Below are 16,498 nucleotides of genomic sequence, written 5' to 3' on the forward strand. Positions count from 1 at the left end.
TTTATTTTTCTGATATATACCCATTTCATGTATTCATAACTATGTATATACTTCTACCTATTATCTTGCAAGCGATTGACAAATCAAAATAAAAAAATCATTGTCATTCCTTTCTCCACCCATGAAGAGAGCTTTAACCTCTCTTCCAAATCCCATTTTTTTTCCAAAGAAATCAGGCTGCTTTTATGATAAGTATTTGGGGAAACTGAGATTTCTTTATGCTGTCAGGTGCAATGTTTCAAAGCTGTGGCTCCATCAAATTTTATTTATGGGATGCCTCTAGGGGACAATGCACGTTGCTTCTACAAGCAGAGAAAATTCATTTTCAGAGCTTCCTCTTGGACTGGTGAAACGAAGGGATTATTGTCGAAGATCTGTTATTCTGATACTATGGGGTTGTGAAATTGACAACAGGACAAAAAAAAAATAGCCAACTTAACTATCAGTTAGCGGGTATGCCTTTTTACTCTGCTTTCCTAAGGGGACTAATTGATAGACAATCCAAGATGTACAGATAGTCCTGGACTTAAAACCATCACTGAACTTGAAATTATGATCATAAATCATGCTAGTCATTAAGGGGTGTCAGAGTGTTTGCGGTGTGACTATTATCATGAGACAACCCAGGAGCAAAACGCAGCACACAAAGACTTAGACGTTTTACAGTTGTTTATATACAAGACATATACAGAAATATACATGGTAGGCAAAATACCTTATAAACAATCAATCTTCTTCTTAATTCTACACGGAGAACTCTGCAATGAATACTGGACACAAGGAGAGAGAACCAGAGGTGGTATTCAGCAGGTTCTGACCAGTTCTGGAGAACCGGTAGCGGAAAATTTGAGTAATTTGGACAACTGGCAAATACACCCTCTGACTGGCACCGCTGCCTTCTATTCTCTGCCTCCTGAGTTCCAGCTGATCGGCTGGGTCTTCTTTGGTTTCCCTGAACCGGAGAATGGAGCTGGAAAGCAGGTTAGTGGGGTGGGGAGGGAATGTAGATTTTACAGTAACTTCCCCTGCCATGCCCACAGAACCGGTAGTAGAAATTTTTGAATTTCCCCACTGGAAAGAACATCCCCTCTCTAATGGCTGCCTTATATAAACACCTCTTCAAATGGTAAAACTTCTGTGGACTCCTTCTTAGTCTTAAAAAAGGCAATACCCGTGCTATGCTGATTCATCCTTATTGCATCAGACTTACATTGCATCAGAATTACAGCTGCTGGCAGCTATTAAATCTTATACCTCAACAAGGGGGTCACTGGGTAACCACCCATGATTTCATTACCTTTCTTGAGGCAGTTGTTAAGTGATTGTTTGTATAGTTTGTCTATTGTACCAATAAGCACTATATAATTCAGTGGTCCCCAAACCTGGGTCTGTGAATCAGCACTGGTCCGTGCCAAGCCAGAAACTGGACCGCACAAACAAGCGGGATGCAGGCAGCACACAAAACCACAGACCCTCTGGTCTGCAGAAAAACCTCTCTTTACTGAACTGGTCTGTTGAGGGTTGGGGGCTGCTGTATAACTAATAAGGTTGCAGTTTCCAGATTTTTATGCTCACATGGTCAAAACAGGCAGGAATAGTCTTTCAAATATGAACATGTGCATTGGAAAGAAAATAAATATAATCCTTGTTTCTCTCTGAAGTTACATAGTGCAGGTGTTCTGACCCGGCTCCCAAACACAACAAAAACCTTTATCCAGCAAAAAATAAAGTCTTTATTTCTCTCACACAGCAGGCTAACAAGTCCATCTGGCAGGGAGATCTGCCACACCTATTCATCTCCACCTCCTGTCTTTTATCCCCAGAGTTAGGGTGGGGCTTTGCTAGCAATGGTGGCTCTTCTGTCCCAAGGATCAGCCCATAGATTTCCACTGCTCTCCTCTGCCTTCTGCGCATCTGTGCATCAAGCACTGGACCCAGCTGTTCTTCCTTGTCCTCATCAGCCACTCCAGACCTGGGGGCTGTTGACTCTCCATCTGAGGGCTGATGTACGGCCCAGGTTCTGCCTCTGTCTCTATCTCTGACAGCTCCATTCCCTCTTCGCCTTGACTCCCATGCCATCTCCTCATCTGATTTGGCTTCTGGAGGGGCCGGAGTCCGACAGGCCACAACAGCAGGCCTCATCCATATTCTAAGATAGCGTTGTCAACTTTGGCAACTTTAAGACATCTGGACTTCAATTTAAGACATTTAGACTCCAATTCTCAGAATTTCTCAATTCTGGCAGTTGTAGTCAGGGGTGGGTTTCTACCAGTTCTGTCCACCTCTGTAGAACCAGTAGCTCTGAAGAGCAGAAGACATAGAACCGGTTCTATGTCTGCTAATGTTTTTGCCCACCCGCCCACCTGTGCTCTTACTTGATCTTTATTTCCTGATTTTTCAACTTCAGCTGCTGAAGGCACAGCTGCAGTTAAAAAAGCAGGAAAAAAGGGCTGTTTCAAAGGCTGCTTCTCTGCACGGCAGCATGCTGATGACGATTTACAGGCGTGCGGCTCCCAGTGTGCTGGGAAGCTCATAAATCCCGAACCGGTAGTTAACCCTGTCGTATCCCACCCCTGGTTGTAGTCCACATGCCTTAAAGTTGCCAAGGTTGAGATACCCTATTCTATGCACAGTGTATCATATGCTTACTAAGTAGCAATTGCATTTTGAACAAGTCATCCCATTGGGTTGTCCTTTAATGAGAACAGCTCCCATAGAGATAATGTTACAGCCTTGTTTATGATGCGTCAAGATGTCTACCAGTTCTTGCTCAGCATGCAGCATAGGTAGTTCAGCCCATTATGGGGGAATTTAAAGTGTGAAAATCTCACCCTGTTTCGAACTGTAGACAGCTTCTGCAAGACGTTCTTTGTCTAGAAAGAGTGCAGAGAACAGCAACAAAGATGATTAGGAGACTGGAAGCTAAAACATCTGAAGAATGGTTGCATCAATTAGATAAATCTAGTCTAATGTAAAGAAGGTGACATGATAGCCATGTTCCAATATTTGAGGGGCTGCCCCAAAGAAGAGGGAGTCAAGCTATTCTCCAAAGCACCTAAGGGCAGGACAAGAAGCAATGGGTGGAAACTAATGAAGGAGAGAAGCAACCTAGAACTAAGGATACATTTTCTGACAGTGAGAATAATCAACCAGTGGAATGACTTGCCTCCAGAAATTGTCAATTCTCCAACACTGGAGATTTTAAAGAAGTGATTGGACAGCCATTTGTCTGAAGTGGTATATGGTTTCCTAGCCTGAGCAGGGGGTTGGACTAGGAGACCTCCAAGTACCCTTTGAGTTCCATTATTCTGTGATTCTTTACATAATAATGAATCTTCAGAGATCCAGTACTTATCTGTGTTTATATCTCGCTTTTAGGGAGACTGGCTATGGTGGGGCCATTCTTCCATGGATTTCTACAGTCCTGTTTTAAGTAATCTGAGCTGCTGTCAGCTACTATATCAGCAAATACGGGCCACACAGTGCATGGGAAAACCCTTTGTTGGGTAGTTCAGCTGAATACCCTGCCAAATGTTTTAATTGGGAGACCTCTTCCGCTGTATTATGAAAAATTTCCCCCCCTTGCATGGAGAATTAGCTAATGATTCTTCATTCTCAGTGGAATTGCATATTCTTGAATGTAAAAAGTCTTATATACCTGTCAGGATTTCAGGATATTAGATACTTACTTCTATCATTTGGCATCTAACACATTTTTCTTGGTTATTATTATTATTATTATTTTTTTAAAAAGATTATTTGGGTAAGGACAGGGTCACCGTAGCTCCCTCCACTCCAGCACTTCAGACTATGCTGCCTTATTTCTACATTATCTATTCTTCTATTTATATATTTCTCTAAAATACGCTGCTCTTCCTTGCGATGAAGGCAATAGCCTTAAATCTTTGTCAGCTGCCAAATGAATTGACTTTAATGTTGTCAGTTTCTCTTTCTCTGCCAGCCACCTCCTGTTTTGGAAAGTATTTTTCTTGCCTCTATCAGCATATTTCTTTATTTTTAAATTTTATTTCTGGGAGAGATGAATTGGTTGATACGGTCTGCTTACTGTCCGCACACCCACAGTTCACGTGCTACCTTTTACAGAAAGCGAAAACCCATTGAGAGCAAAACACGCCCTGCAGTTCTTCAAAGCTAACGTGCAGTAAATAAATTCTGACATTGACAGGTATTTATTACTAAATTGCCACTTATGCCTGGAGTGGAATCAGCAACTGAGATCTACTTAAAAGGCATGAATCCTTTTCCCTGAGCAAAAGCAGGATGCTTGTTATGCAATCCAAAGCAAACAATAATTAAAAACAAGACGCGAAAACAACGTCCTTCTCTTTTGCTCACAAAATGAATCAAGTTTTAAAGAATCAGCTGGGAAAGGCACAGAGTGTCAAAGAGGCGGTGGATTCGTTTTACGATGGAACTTTTGGTCTTTTATTAACCTCCTCCTTACAATTTCAAGTATTACTGAAAAACATAATGAAAGTAATATACTTTTATAATATGCAAAGAAAAAGGGGTCGACGCAAACAGGAAAGGCTCTGAAATGACCTTCTTTCCTCTCTCCTTCCATCATTCCTTCTTTCCTTCCTTCTTCCCCTTTCCTCCTTCCTTCCTTCCTCCCATCTTCCTTCCTTCCTCCTCTCTCCCTCCTCTTCCTCCCTCCCTCCTTTTCCTCCCCTTCTCCTTTCCCCTCTCCCTCCCTCCCTTCCACCTTCCCTCTTTCCCCCCTCCCTCCCTCCCACCCATCTTCTTTCCTCCTTCCTCCCTCCTTTTCCTCTCTTTCTTCCCCTCTCCTCCCTCTCTTCCACCCCTCTCCTTTTCACCTCCCTCCCACCCATCTTCCTTCCTTCCTTCCTTCCTTCCTTCCTTCCTTCCTTCCTTCCTTCCTTCCTTCCTTCCTTCCTTCCTTCCTCCCCTCCTCCCTCCTCCCCTCCTCCCTTCCTTCCTTCTGAAGGAATAATTGAGAGGCTGTATATAAAATGCCAAAAGATGTTATATTCTCTCAAGCAGAAATGGAAATAATTCAGTAAGCTAGACGTCTGAACTTGTCATTTGCATCATTTAAAAGAGTGTGCGAGAGAGAGAGAGCCATAAACAGGCGTTGCCTTGTGCTTTCCTGGCTGCCTTCCAGGAGGGAGGTTGATTGATGGATTACATATACATAAAGACTATCCAATCAAACCAACTCAAGGCGGTTTACAGAACAAGCAGACTCAAATACATAGCAATCACAAACAACTTTACTCGTCCTCTAACCTTCCATCAAATGAATAAATGCATGAAATAGCAGTTATGCTAGAATAACATCCAAACAAGGAGAAAAAGTCAGCTTGACATCTTCACTAGCTCCCATATGCATCTTTCTAAGATGATTCAGTTTCATGGTCTTCTGAAAGAGCAATAAACAACAGCTTCTCCCAAAAAACCAGGGTCTAGGGAAGAAACTCTTCCACTGTGTCAGGGACACTTAAGAAAAATAGTACTTCCAGGTCTTCCTTCCTTCCTTCCTTCCTTCCTTCCTTCCTTCCTTCCTTCCTTCCTTCCTTCCTTCCTTCCTTCCTTCCTTCCTTCCTAATGCAATGGCGCTCAGTGGTTAAAGATGCTGAGCTTGTCAGCTGGAGAATTGACAGCCTGGGTTTGACACCTAAGCACTCCACATTCCTTATCCCAGCTCCTGCTCATCTAGCAGTTCGAAAGCATGGAAATGCAAGTAGATAAATAGGTACCACTTTGGTGGGAAGGTAACTGTCAGGATTCTGGCAATCACCCCAATTAAATCGTGAGTCTCAAGCCAAACTTCCAAAACTTCAAAAGAAATTATTGGGAGTTAACATGACCGGCACTACCTGGGTGTAAGCCCACTCTGAGACACATCATTCATTGTCACCCTTGACCCTGGTTTCCCCGCCACCCCTGGGTGTATCACAATTCATATTCTCCAATGGGACACATCCATAGCTAAGAGTCATCAATCATGCTCTCCAGTTAGAATTTTGCATGGCACAAACTTCAGTCACCTAGTTACTATCTTTGAAAACTATTTATGGAATGCACTTTCGATTTCCAAGCTGCCACTTCCACCCCCCTCTCTTTCTGTTGGCAACTCTAAAAAGACTATAGAAATATTTTATGAGTTGACAGTAACAGTGTTCCATGCACCTTTGGCATAAGGTCACGTTGGACACATGACCACAGAAATGTCTTTGGACAGCACTGGCTCCCTTAGCCAAGAAATGGAGATGAGCACTTAGCTCTAGAGTTGGACACGAATGGAAAACCTGACTCTAAGTAAGGTTATTTTTGAAAACTACCAGAAGTGGCAGATGGTGAGTAATATGGCACTTAAGCCACTGACTTCAGTGTAGTGATATCATGTGTGGACTGTAAGATGTGCCTTGAATCCCTGAAATTTATGGAGTGCAACATAAGGAACTGGGGCTGTGATGGTTTCATTTAGTATTTTCCCATGATTGCAAAATGTATTATTTATTTATTTTTATTTATTTATTTTGTCAAGCAATTATAATATAACAGGTATAAGTATAAACATAGTTATGAATACATGAAATGGATACATATAAGAAAAAAAAACAGTAGGACAGGGATAGTAGGCATGTTGGTGCGCTTATGCACCCCCCCCCGTACAGTCCTCTTAGGAAAGGGATGAGGTCAATAGTAGACAGTCTAAGGCAGTGGCCCCCAACCTTTTTTGTGCCACGGCCCGATACCGGCATCACAAAATGATCCGCGGCCCAGTACCAGCATCAGCACGCATGGCAAGGCGAGCCAAGTGACCGGCCAGCCAGCCATCCCCCGCTTCTCCCCACCACCTTCAACTCCTCCTTTGTACCTTTGTTGATGGGCTTCGGGACGGCTTCGGGACGGTCGCTTGGCTCGCTTTGCCTTGGGTGCTGAAAGAATCCTCGCGCCTTACTTTTGTTCGATGAAACTAAGGTGTGAGGATCCTTCAGCACCCAAATGCTGCTTTCCAACCGGAAAAGCTCACCGGAAGCACTTTCTCATGAAAACAAGATGGCGGCCCGGTAGAAAATGTTCCAAGGACCGGTACCGGTCTGGGGCCTGGTGGTCTGGTCTAAGGTTAAAGTTTTTGGGGTTTGGGGAAGAAACCACAGAGTCAGGTAGAGTATTCCAGACATTGACCACTCTGTTGCTGAAGTCGTATTTCCTGCAATCAAGTTTGGTGTAATTAACCTTGAGTTTGTATCTATTGTTTGCTCTTATGTTGTTATGGTTGAAGCTGAAGTATTCATTGACAGGTAGGACATTGCAGTGTATGATTTTATATACTATATTTAGATTGGACCGAAGGCGGTGTAGTTCTAGGTTTTCTAGGTCTAGAATTTCAAGTCTTGTGGCCTAAGGTATTCTGCAACGAGTAGAGGAGTAGAGAACTCTTGTGGAATATTTCTGGACTGAATACAGCTCATCAGTCTGGAACCCGCCTTATGTATCTGATATCAATACAGTTGAGAGATACATAATGCGGGTTCCATTCTGATGAGCTGTATTCGAGTATTGGTCTAGCAAATGTTTTGTATGCTCTAGTTAGTAGTGTGATATTACCAGAGAAAAAGCTATGTAGGATTAGTTTAACAACTCTTAATGCCTTTTTGGCTATGTAGTTACAGTGGGCTCCAGCACTTAGATCATTAGAGGTGAGTACTCCAAGATCCTTGACAGAATTTGGATCATCAGCAAAATCTGTTTTTGTACTGTCCTCCATTGCTTTCTATTGCAAAACTTTCAATGCAAGACATGACAATGGGCCTTTTTCATAGGGTAGTTTGTCATAAAGCTTGCACTGATTTTGGCTGAGAGGGACTGGTCCAAATGTATACAGCTGCTTTTGTGTAAGGATTAGAATGTAGGCCTCTCCTGCTCCTAATCCAGCCCCGCAGAATCCTCACTACAATTTAAGATGTTTGTATTAATCTTCAAAATCCAAGCCTGACTATCTAAGAGCATATTCGCAGCTCATTTTAACCATTAACTCTTTTCTTCCTTCATCTCACCACGAGGCTGATGCTGAGACAGATTAAGAAATGTTTTCCATCCTCTCCTTGCAGTGTTTTTGTTGTAGATGCAAGGTGTCAAGCATGAGAAATCAGGAAATCCAGGCAATTCAAATGACTATGAGGGTTTATTTCAAGCTTAAGCTTTCTACAAGAATCTGAACCACTAATGGTCAAAGCAAATGGGCAAGTAGATAAGAGATAATGGAATTCAAGTTGGGATGGATTTTGAAAAGATAGGATAGGATAGGGCAAGGCAAAGCAAGGCAACCTTTATTGTCATTTTTTACTGTGAGCACACAGGCACACACTAAAAATGAAATTCTGTTGCCTGCTCTCAAAAGAAAGTTTATATCTACCCATATACATACATAACACAGAGAAGAGGATAGGATAGGATAGGATAGGATAGGATAGGATAGAATAAAGAATATAGAACAGAATAGAACAGAACAAAGAAAATAGCATAGCATAGCATAGCATAGCATAGCATAGCATAGAACAGAACAGAATAGAATAGAAAAGGGAATGGAATGGAATGGAATAGAAAATAGAATTTAACAGAATAGAAAAGGGAATGAAATGGAATAGAATAGAATAGAATAGAATAGAATAGAATAGAATAGAATAGCAAAGCCGAAAGCACCAGCCTGAAGATGGCGAGTGGGACCTCGTCGAAATGTTGCCAAGATGCTCTCAACCTTACATGGGAAAAGACCTGAACACACCCAAACCTGTATGTGGATCTTTGGTTATTTGGGTTTTCTCCGCGTAAATTGGAAGTATCTTGGCACGTTCAACAATCTCATTCGTCATCTTCAGGCTTGTGTCTTCGGCTTTGTGCTTCGGTTGTGCTCCGAGAAGCACAACGCCAAAGACACAAGCCTGAAGATGACGAATGAGATTTCGTCGAAACGTTGCCAAGATACTTCCAATTTTACGCGGGAGAAAACCCAAATAACCAAAGATACACACACACACACACACACACACATTAGTCATTAATATCTCTTAAGGGACTCAAACTGGTGATGTGTTAGACCCCTCCCTCCTCCCTCAGGCTCAGTCTGGTCATCTCCTACACATGGTTCATAAATGGTGAGATTGTTGGCATGGGGTGGGATGAGATCTTGTCAGTATCTTGTGGCCACTTTAAGCTTTTTGTGAACATGGTGCCTCTTCCCTAAGAGCCTCCAGTGCTCCATCGCTGGAGGCTTTTAAGAAGAGACTGGACAGCCACTTATCTGGATTGGTACAGTCGAGGGTCTCTGTTTGAGCAGGGGTTGGACTAGAAGACCTCTAAGGTCCCTCCCAACTCCGTTATTCTATTATTCCCCAGTCCCCCTGGAAGGAAGAGGGGAGAGGGAAATGAGACAGACATGATGTTAAATAGTCTTAGCTTTAAGAAGGTCATGGAATTTTAAAATAGAATGTAAGATGAAATGCAGATTTAAGTGGATTAAGTTCTGTTTTGGCATTTTCGGGTTACAACAAAGACCACTCAGGCATTTAAACATATAATCTCTCTTTGCCCCAGTTTTGAAAAAATAAATAAATATAAATTACTCAGGGTAGGTAACAAGCAGAAGTAAAAAAAAGAAAAGCAACATAGAAGCTTTTCTATTAGCCGCGCTAGGTGTAACTTGAAGTGTGCGAGACACTTCATAGCGGAATTTGAAACTGTTTGAAGTTCAAAAATGTATGCTCACAGATTCTGAAATGTCAAAAGTTGAACTTGTGCTCAGCTGCATCTTAGCCGCAGTTGAAATGGCTTCTGTGTCAGAGACAGGCTGAATCATTTCAAAATACAACATTCCTACGGTGCTGAACACGCAGTTCAATCCATCTGCTATTCTCATAATTGATGGAGCTGATAGAGAAGGTTGTATCACCAGTAGGGTTTGCCAAGTTTTGCTTCCAAGATCTCTTTCCAAGATTTTCAACATCTTGGGTCAATTTTTTTCTAAATGCATATAACAGGACTGGGAAATCCCCCCGCCCCCCGTGCCCTTGGAGAGAGACCAATTCAGCCTAATGAATTTAGGAATCACTCTTAGAAGTCACTCCTCTTTTTGCAAACAATTTGCAGAGATAAATCCAAAGCCTCATCACAGCTAATCTATTGCTTCATCCTTTCTCGGGAAGCCTTCCCCACTTTCCTCATGTTCCTTCGAGCTTTTAGCTTTCTGCCCCAGTCTTTTGATTTTTATCTTACTTTTATTAGCCCTTCCCCACTCTCTCTCTCTCTCTCTCTCTCTCTCCTTGTTTGACTTGCAAGTATTCCTCCTGAGTTCCAGATTATCCACCCTGATGGGAGAAGGGACTAATTTCCTAATGAAACGGATAGAGGATGATAATGAGTATTTGCATATTAAGAGCACCAGCAGGCAGCATGATGAAACAGCATATTCCACATATGTTTGTATTTGCTGGTTATACATGGCTGTACATTAAAAAAATGGAAGGACCAATCCAGATCGTAGCTTAGATTTTTCTTATATAGATCCATTTCATGTATTCATAACTATGTTTATACTTATACCTGTTATCTTATAATCGCTTGACAAAATAAATAAATAAAATAAATAGAAGCCATCCCTTCTAATATCTGAGCTGGGCAGCCCGCAGCCTAAGTGTCTTTGTCCTCTTCATCCGTGTATCCTACTGTTCAGTAAGAAGTCTGAAACAGATGCAAATCAGGCATTTCCATCCTTCTATTGGCTTTTATCTTGTTATTTTGGGTTGGCCATATCTCCCATAAAGCTGTCCATGTCCTAAAGCACATAGAAACGGCTTCCCATGAAAAGCAGGCCTTCAGTTCCATAGGACCATAGAAGTTAAATTTATATACCACTTCATAGTGTTTTACAGCCACCTCTATGTGTTTTATAGAAGGGGTTCTCAACCACCGGGTCCTGGATCGGTACCGGTCCGTGGAACATTTTCTACTGGGCCGCTGGTTTGCTGGGCGCCGCCATCTTGTTTTGATGAGAAAGTGCTTCCGGGTGAGCTTTTCCGGTTGGAAAGCGGCGTTTGGGTCCTGAAGGAATCCTCGCGCCTTAGTTTCATCGAAGGGTGGTGGTGGCTTCGAACAAAACTAAGGCGCGAGGATTCTTTCAGCACCCAAGGCAAGGCGAGATGAGCGACCGTCCCAAAGCCGTCCCAAAGCCCATCGACAAAGGTACAAAAGAGGAGTTGAAGGTGGCAGGGAGAAGCGGGGGATGGATGGATGGCCGGTCGCTTGGCTCGCCTTGCCATGCGTGCTGATGCCAGTACCGGGCCGCGGATCATTTTGTGATGCCGGTACTGGGCCGTGGCACAAAAAAGGTTTGGGGCCACTGGTTTATAGAGTCAGTATATTATCCCCAACAATCCTCATTTTACAGACCTTGAAAGGATGGAAGGCTGAGGCTGGTCAGGATCGAACTGCAGATTGTAAGCAGAGTCAACCTGCAATACTGCATTCTAACCACTGCGCCACTATGGCTCCATAACTATCTTCATGATGCTTGCTTCTCACAAAGCAGGATTGGAAATCTCCAAGCTATACACTTGTGTGTATGTGTGTACCATTAAAGCTTTTGCCATGGTAGCTTAATTTGTACTAAGCCAGGATGGCCACAACTCCACTGTCTGGATATACACAACACATTGTACCATAAATCGATCAAAGAGATTGGATTTACATAGTATTCTAAGCTGTAAATCAACCCTTTAATGTTAACCCAAAGGTGCTTTTCAAAAGGCAACTGGACTTTCCTTGGTTTTTTCCCCCCCTTGAAAATGTTTCGCTTCTCATCCGAAAAATCCCCCCAAAATTTCAGTTGCCTTTTGAAAAGCACCTTTGGGACAACTACGGGCTGGATGATTAAGAATCTCCATAGATCTATAAGATTAAAGTAGCCAGATGCTGAATATTCTGCATATATATAGCCACTATAACTAGCCTGATTAAATATGTTGTATAAATATAGTCAATGTGGAGTTTCTTGAAGATTACTGAGACAGATGCACAAATCTTATACAGATTTTACCCCAATTAAAAAGACATTATTTCCAAAAATTAAAGCCTATTTTCTTCTTTGTTGTTGTTGTTGTTTTCCAGAGCAAACTCAGAAGTTTTAGATCTCTGCAGCAAACAAATCGACTTTGATTAGTCAATGGCTTGGCTGGATGTTTTTGTACCTACAGTAGATGCTGCTTGCTGAGCTACTGAGATTGGATGCGAATGATGAGTTTCGGTTCCTTACTTCCATTTCGAATGTCATATCTTGGTGTTTGACAGTGAAATACTTGACATCCCAAAGTGAAAAAGAGGAGTAGAATCTCTTTGGTTTGCACAAAACCACATGTTGCAATAGAAGCAGCTGACATCAGATGTGTGGAAAGACACTTAGCAGTAGAGCCCAATAAATGACATGGTTAAAGGGTTGGAGGAGCACTTGAGGAGTCATTTTTATCGTCCAGTCACTAAGTTATCTCCAACTTTTTGCAAACCTATGGACCACAGCATGCCAGGCCTCGTGTCCTCCATGGTCTCCTGGAATTTGCACACTTTCATGTTCATTGCATCGATGATATTATCTAACCATCTTATTATCTGCTCTCCCATCTTTCCCCAAACCAGGGTCTTTTCCAATAAGTCCTCTCTTCTCATTAGGTAGCCAAAGTATTTGAGCTTCAACTTTGGTATCTGTCCTTCCAAAATACAGGGTTGATTTCTTTCAGAATTGACTGATGGGGTCTCCTTTCGGTCCAAGGAATGCTCAAGAGTCTTTTTCCAACACTACCGCTTGAAAGTACCAGTCGTTCAACATTTGGGCAGGCCTGAGTTCAAGTCCACTCTCCAGGAATGAATGTCTATTTCATTATAAGGTTATGGTAACAAAAACGTGCAAGTATGAGTGCACGCCTCTCAACCTCCTGTAGAAAGTTAGCAATTAGTGAGCAAGAAAAGGAATATTATAAGATTTGGGGTTTATTCTATGGATGGTTAGAAAGTAGAGTAAGAAATTAAAGAATATCGTAATAATAATGATGTATTATAACTGATTATATTTGAATAAGTTGCAGCATGAATATAATTTAGTAAAAGTTGGGATTTGCCTTTAGGAATAGTTTGAAACTGAAATAAGAAAAATCTAATGATAATGTAATAATGATATAATATGATATATAATGTTGACTAGAATATAATATGATTGTAAAATTAATGAGAAATATATATATAAATATTATTATGTGCACAAGATATATATACCCAAACACACTGTATAACTGAAAGATGGTTTTTATTTGTTATTTTTGTTGTAAAAAAAATTAAAAAATATATAGAAAGTTAGCATCCACCCCTGGTAGAAGAATGAAGTATTTTTGGAAATATTAAAAAGGCAGAATATTATATTTCCCTGGATGAGAAAAGGAGAAGCATGTTTCTAAAGACAGAAACTCAGAGCCATAGTTCCCTGCTCCCAAGCAGATACTAAACTGAGGCCAGCTTTTAGAAATCCAGGTTTAGTAATCCCTTCAAGACAGGATATTTTGAATGAAGGTTGAATGGTAGGATTAGGCCTCACTCAAGATCCAAACCAGGACAAAGCCATTAAAACACAGTACAAATTGCCCACAGAACACAAGCCTCTTCATTACATCATTGCTCTCCAAATTTCAGACAAATGTAATTCAGACAACCTAAAAAGTTAGCTATGACCCCTGCATAGCCCCTTGGGAGTCTGACAACCAATAGAATACATTTCTTGCACGGGAACAGGAAGCTCAAGGGCAAGGCCCAAGAGCGGGCATAAATACCTCGCTCTCTCAACTCCATGTGGTCAGTTGCACCAGGACCTCAAACCCATGTGGTCCTGTCCATCAATAAACCATCTTTCCAATCAGCCTCCATGCTTCCAGTGTTTTTCTCCCCACTCAGAACTGAACCAGATGGATATTTCTCCCAACACTCCCTTATCTTTGCGAGAAGAGGAAGGGTCTTCTCCGAGATGCTTTCTCAGGTTACAGTTCGGCCCCAGACTTAAGTTTCTCTTATCTGACTGATGTCTTGATAGCTGCTCTTCGATCTGTCTCTTAAAGCCATTCCTCTCTGCCTACTACATTTGGCAAGCTGATTGGTAGTTTATTATTACAATGTCCCCAGATATTTGTTGTTTTGGGTAAGATGTACATGTGACCTGCGGCCTCTGCCTCTAATACTGTAAAATCTCCTGGTAAGGTCAGTAATGGGTAGCTGGTTTTTAAGTCTAAGAAGGTTTATGGCAGTTGAGAAAGTTGCATTAGAAGATTGAAAGCTTCTCCGAAGGAAAAGGGAAATTGGATGGCAACAGATTCTTACTATGCTCACGGATATAATTGGGGCCCAGGGAAAATGCAACCCCCCCCCCCTCCAAATGGACTCTGGCTTGTGCAATGCTAATGCATAAATAATAGCTTGCTCTTTTTGCTAGATTCATATGGACAGCTATTCAGTGTTTCTTTGGCGGTGAAGCACAGTACGGGTGAATGGGAGAAGCCATCCAGCAAAGCGTTTGAAAGCATCACTCTGCTGTCACTCGACAGTTCTTCTCCAGCAAGGTGACACTAGAAAAGGAATTTTTTGCTTTTCATTAAGAACCAAATCGCATTAATGAGGAACCCACATCCAGGTTCCCAAGGCAACGTTAGGCTCCCAAAAAATCTGGAAAGAATAACCACTTGGGAATTTGACTTCTGCCTGCCTGCCTCCTTCCCTCCCATCGTGCTAGCTAGTGGCTGCTTTCACACGGGGTGAACTTGGTTGATGTTTTCCCAATTAGGGGCTAGGTATTTGTGTCTAAGCAAAGGAATGGAAGGGAATGGAAAAGAAGAGGAGAGGAGAGGAGAGGAGAGGAGAACAGCTAAGAAGAGAAGAGAAGCCAGAGCAATAGCACTTAGACTTGTACACTACTTCACAGTGCTTTAAGCTCTCTCTGAGTGGTTTACAGAGTCAGCCTATTGCCCCCAACTATCTAGGTCCTCATTTTACCCACCTCAGAAGAATGGAATGCGGAGTCCACCTTGAGCCGGTGAGACTTGAACTGCCAAATTGCAGTCAGCCGGCAGTCAGCAGAAGTAGCCTGCAGTACTACATTCCAACCACTGTGCCACTGTGGCTCAGAATAGAATAGAATAGAATTCTTTATTGGCCAAGTGTGATTGGACACACAAGGAATTTGTCTTGGTAAAATTACTCTCAGGAATAGAATAGAATGGAATGGAATGGAACAGAATATGGAATGGAACAGAATGGAACAGAATAGAACAGAACAGGATCAATCAATTAGAATAGAGCTGGAAGAGTTCTTGGAGGTCTTCTAGTCTAACCCCCTTCTCAAGCAGGAGACCCTATACCATTTCAGATAAATGGCTGTTCAGTCTCTTCTTAAAAACCTCCAGTGATGGAGCGCCCACGATTTCTGAAGGCAAGCCTGTTCTCCTGGTTATTATAATTATGAATAATTAAATTGAAGAATGACGAGCAACTCAGATTATGAACCCGATCCACTTGCTTAGTCCAGTTGAAGATCTGGTGCTGCCTCATGCCTTCAATCTTCTGGCTAGGGATAAGCCCTTCCTGAGGGCTCACACGGGCCTTGGTGCTAAGGCTGCTCACCTCCTGAGAGACCAAGGGGACGGAGATCGAGAGACACTTCTACTCAGCAAGGGTTCCAACATAATGGAAGAACTGTCTGTATAATTAGATTAGCTTCCAGTCATTAACTTTTTACAAGGCCATTAAAGCAGTCTTCTTTTAAGAAGCACATGGCTGCTTCTGGAGAGGATATTGTGCTGCATTTAGATTCTCTTGGTTCTAGTTTTTGTTTGATTTTATTGCTGTCCCAGCTTTTATCTTATGTTTCAGTAGAAGACAAATCTTGGTAGCTCAGGGTTGAATTGTGAGGTTCTTGGTGCTCTCTGACTATGGTTGTTTTCTCGCAGTTATTTTAAAAGCCAACCAGATAACCAGTGGTGGGATTCAACTTTTTTTTTACTACCGGTTCTGTGGATGACCCAGAGTATATCAGAAATATAACAAAACCCAAAACGTAACTAAAAGTCCTTTAATGCCTCCGACTTGGCTTCACTGTTTCATTGTTCACAGTGGAGGAGTAAACTATTTTCAAAATAACATTTCAAAGGAAAGAAACACAGTGCAAATTCAAAGAGCCGATAACGAGGCACAAACCACAAATAAACCACACTGAATAAAGTTTCACGACAGACCAGGATAGATAATTGCCAGCTTCAGGATGATAACCAGGTACAGTCCATTGGAAGAACGTCATCCAAGATAAACCTTCTTTAGAAATAAAACACTAATTTGTCTCCAGTGTCTGTTAGCATGCAGGTCCAAACTCTTATGCAAATTTCATACCTGCAATCCATGAAGAGGATCAAGGCTCTCTCCTCCCAAGTAG

This window comes from Pseudonaja textilis, chromosome 4 (genome assembly GCF_049901715.1).
Source record: "Pseudonaja textilis isolate UNSWEBS1 chromosome 4, rPseTex1.2, whole genome shotgun sequence".
Lineage (NCBI taxonomy): Eukaryota > Metazoa > Chordata > Lepidosauria > Squamata > Elapidae > Pseudonaja > Pseudonaja textilis.